This window comes from Choloepus didactylus, chromosome 3, assembly GCF_015220235.1.
Source record: "Choloepus didactylus isolate mChoDid1 chromosome 3, mChoDid1.pri, whole genome shotgun sequence".
Taxonomy (NCBI): Eukaryota; Metazoa; Chordata; class Mammalia; order Pilosa; family Megalonychidae; genus Choloepus; species Choloepus didactylus.
Window position 1 is genome coordinate 61,816,601 of NC_051309.1, and position 4,833 is coordinate 61,821,433.

At 40.6% G+C, this 4,833-nt stretch overlaps 1 pseudogene; it reads left to right on the forward strand.

The window, feature by feature from the left end:
• The first annotated feature begins 1,420 nt into the window (after nucleotides 1–1,420).
• LOC119530267 lies at nucleotides 1,421–3,773 on the forward strand (annotated as a pseudogene).
• The last annotated feature ends 1,060 nt before the right edge of the window (nucleotides 3,774–4,833 follow it).

Genomic DNA, 4,833 nt, shown 5'->3' on the forward strand with positions numbered 1-4,833 from the left:
CTTTGGCATTTGCCATCTTCATTTAATTTTTGTCATACACCAGAGTGTGACTCGTGGTTTTGCCCTCTGGTTTCACACATACAGAAACCGCATCTGAGAAGCACTTGTATCCTGCCCAGGCTGGACTGCCCCTCATTCAGTCATGACCTGACAGTCACAGTGACAGGAGAGGAACATTTCTAGGATCGACTTTGCTCCAGGGTTTCCAAATCTTGCTGGTCCATGACACAATATCTTAGGCCAAAATTTAACCACAGATTTTTTTTGCTCTGAGAGTGCCATCAGCAATTGATCCTTGACATGGAGTGTGAAGCCGTGCAATTCTACTATCCCACCTCCCATCTTTATTCCATAAAATGCTGCCATCACAGTTCCTGCATCAAATGTTTTGCAGTGTCCTTTGAGACTGCCTGTTATCTTTTCTAAAAGACCAACAAACTGGTAAGACCTAAATTTTCAGAGTATTCTAAAAAAATTACTTCCCTAATGTCTAGCAATGGAATCAATTCTTCCTTTCCTACTGCCTTGATCTCTTCTCTGAAGGAGCTATGAGGATCTCACAGTGTTAAGAACCAGCAAAAATTCTCCAAAAATAACATCTGTGATCTCTATGTGGCCTGCTTGGTGTTCTCCAAATCTACTGATGTTTTCACTGCTTTTTCCAAAAGTCAAGTAAAGTTAATTGAAAATTCTGCATTTATGGTTCTGTTCCTATTTTTGCATTTGATCATGGCAAATGGCTAATGCACCTACCTTGCAAATGATGTGCACAGCCCTTTAAAAGTGTATCTATCTCATCAGAGAACTTACTGTGCCACTAAGCAGCTTCTTTAGATACTTGCCTTTTTAAATGTTTCCAAGAGAAATTTTATTACATTTTAGGATATTTATTTCCCTGGCTTTTCATTAACCTTGAGTCATATGCCTTTGTAGAATTATTTGCAACAGCTTTCAAATGCATCTTCACTGACCTTACCTCCATTCTTACCTGCTTTTCACGACTAAATTTATGAATGGCTCTCTGCTAGCACCTCAGTCCTGCTCCAGTCCTTGAGACAGTCCTATCTTAATGAGTCATCTCTGAATATAACTACTTTATTTTCAGAATTTGTGTCCTTAAAGTCCAGGAGAGTGCTCTTCAAACCACCCGAAGTGAAGGACTAGATATTCCCTCCAATCAACTACAAACTGATGCTTTTATAAAAGATACACACACACAAAATTGAGAAATAGAGAAACGACATAAAAAAAACAAGCAAACAGATGGAGCTCTGAGCAAGAGCGCGTGTACACGTCAGCGCGTGCCCTCTCCAAGGCGAGGAGGCCTCGCCCCCACCCCCTGCCCTACCCTCGCCGGCCTCTCTTTTTACTGGTACTTCTGGAAGCCCAGAATCTCAGCAGCCCTGTGTGCTCTGCAGCCATGGATATCCCTGGGAGCCTGCGCAGTAGAGTCAAGCTGAGCAATAACGGGCAGAACGGGGGAAGCAACTAATGTCACCCATTGTCCTAGTTTGCTAATGCTGCAGAGCGCAAAATACCAGAGATGGATAGGCTTTTATAAAACGGGGGTTTATTTTGCTACACAGTTACAGTCTTAAGGCCACAAAGCATCCAAGGTAACACATCAGCAATTGGGTACCTTCACCGGAGGATGGCCAATGGCGTCTGGAAAACCTCTGCTAGCTAGGAACGCAGCTGACATCTGCTCCAAAGTTCTGGCCTCAAAACGGCTTTCTCCCAGGACGCTCCTCTCTAGCAAGCTTGCTCCTCTTCAAAATGTCACTCACAGCTGCGCTCCACCCAGTCTCTTTGAGTCAGCACATTTATATGGCTCCACTGATCAAGGCCCACCCCGAATGGGTGGGGCCACGCCTCCATGGAAATATCCCATCAGTTATCATTCACAGTTGGGTGGGGCGCATCTTCATGCAAACAACCTAATTCAAAAGTTCCAACTTAATCCCCACTATTATGTCTGCCCCACAAAGAATATGGCTTTTTCTGGGGGACATAATACACTCAAACCGGCACAACCATCAAATGGGCAGGTGTCATCAGGAATGAGAGAGGTAAGTTGGTGGGGACCAGAGGTGGCTTTCCTGGTTGCACAGTTTGGCTAACAGGCTTATCTGGATCAGGAAAGACACAGTGGGCATGGCTTTGGAGGAGTATTTAGTTTGCCATGGTATTCCGTGTTATATATTGGATGGTGACAACATGGTCAGTGTCTCAGTAAGAATCTTGGTTTTAGTACTGAAGACAGAGAAGAGAATATTTGACATATTGCAGAAGCTGCTAAGCTGTTTGCAGGTGCTGGCCTAGTGTACATCACAAGATTTATATGCTCAGGATTGCAACAATGCAAGGCAAATTCATGAGGGTTCAAGTTGACCTTTTGTCGAAGTATTTGTTGATGCTCCTCTGCATGTTTGTGAACAGAGGGATGTCAAAGGAGACTACAAAAAAGCACAGGCTGGAGAAATTAAAGGTTTCACTTGGATTGATTCTGAATATGAAAAACCAGAGGCCCCTGAATTGGTGCTGAAAACACACTCCTGCAGTGTAAATGCATTCAGCAAGTTGTGGAGCTCCTACAAGAAAGGGACATTGTACCTGTGGATGCTTCTCATGAAGTGAAAGAACTGTATGTGTCTAAAAATAAACTTCATTTGGGAAAAACAGATGCAGAAACATTATCAGCACTGAAAATTAATAAACTAGATATGCAGTGAGTGCAAGTTTTGGCTGAAGGTTGGGCAACACACCTGAATGGCTATAAGAGAGAGGAAGTACTTGCAGTGCCTTCATTCTGATTGTCTTCTGAATGAGGGTGTCATTAACTTGTCAATACCTATAGTTGTGACAGCTACCCAGGAAGATAAAGAGAGGCTGGATGGCTATATAGCATTTGCTTTGATGTGTGAAGGCCACCATGTGGCTATTCTTCGTAGTCCAGAGTTTTTTGAGCACAAGAAAGAAGGGCACAGTGCCAGACAGTGGGGGACCACATGCAAGAACCACCTCTTCATCAACATGGCTGTGGAACAAGGGAGATCCTCACATCCTGAACCAAATTTATTGGAATGATGGTCTTGATCAACACTGTCTTACTCCTACTGAGCTAAAGCAGAAGTTTAAAGACATGAATGCTGATGCTGTCTTTGCATTTCAATTACACAACCCAGTGTACAATGGACGTGCTCTATTAATGCAGGACACCCATACGCAGCTCCTAGAGAGGGACTACCAGTGCCCCCTGCTTCTCTTTTACTCTTCTGGTGGTTGGACAAGGGAGGATGATGTTCCTTTGATGTGTTGTATGAAGCAGCATGCTACAGTGCTAGAGGAAGGAGTCCTGAATCCTGAAACAACAGTGGTGGCCATCTTCCCATTTCCCATGATGTCTGCTGGACCAACTGAGGTCCAGTGGCATTGCAAACATAAATGGTTGCAGGGGCCAATGTTTACATTGTTGGATGAGAGCCTGCTGGCATACCTCATCCAGAAACAGGGAAGGGCCTTTACGACCCAACTCACGGTGCCAAAGTGCTGAAAATGGCCCCTGGAAATAGTTCCCTTAGAGTTGCAGCATACAAGAAGAAGAAGCAGCATACGGACTACTAGGACTCTGAACACCAAGAAGAGTATTGGTTTATTTCAGAACATGAATGCACAAACTTGCCCGAGAAGGACAGAAACCTCCCGAAGGTTTCATGGCTCCCAAGGCTTGGAGTGTGCTGATGGAGTACTACAAAACTTTGGAGAAAGTTTAAGCTTTTAACCTACTCATTCTGCCTTTGACACTTCATTGATTAACAAACAAGAGCCACAGTCAGCATTGCTTTGTGGTGGCGTATGTCTGGAAGCACTTCTTAAAAACAGACCACTTTACTTAACTAGCATCAATTTTGGCCTGCCTCATGAGTTCTGTTTTGAAGTAGTGTAACACGCTGCTGGTTTTAATGTATGTTTTCCATTTATTATAGCTAATACTCCTTCACTATGATTTTAAAATCTTGTCTTTTTGTATTATATGTATGCTTATGATTTTTTCAAGCTGTTATCTTTATTGTAACCAGTAGCACAAACATTGAATCTTACTTTTCATCCCTTTTAAAAAAAGAAAAAGTCTTTAAACAAAAAACTTGGCTAGATCTTGTTTGGGAATTTTACAAGACATCTGTAGCAATTAGATTTTTTTCTACACTGAAAATATAAACTGACTTTTTTCCTTCCATTCAGCTAGTGATCTCTCAACTCTTATAATCTAAACTATTCTTATGATCTATGTAAGCCACGAATGAACTTTCTTTATTCAATAAAATTCAATATTTGGCTTAAAGAAAAACAAAACAATAACAAAAAACACAAACACATATGCCCAAAATATAAGCCCCAATTATTTTATTATTAAATTACAGTTCAATAAGTGATAAAAAAATTAGAAAGTGTATTTTTTAAATTAGAAATGAGCATACAGAAAATAAGTATAAAAACGGTTATTACCTCAAAATTTCTGACTTTCTGCAATATTAAATAAACAAAATGTTACAAATGGGGATAAAATGCAATTATCCCCATTAAAAATATGTTTTCAATCTTTAATAAACACTGTGGAAGTCACTATTTAAAATTTAAGAGAATAACTTCTTATTTGTTCTTTTTCAGATCTAATTTGAATTGAGGACAATAATACACTAGGTGATACTATATAGCCAAATAGTTTTTGTGTATTATTTAATCACCACTCATAAGAGAAACCAATCTAGCAACATATGTTGATAACAAGAGAAGAAAAAATTTTTAAGTAATTTCAGCAAATTCAGGATATTA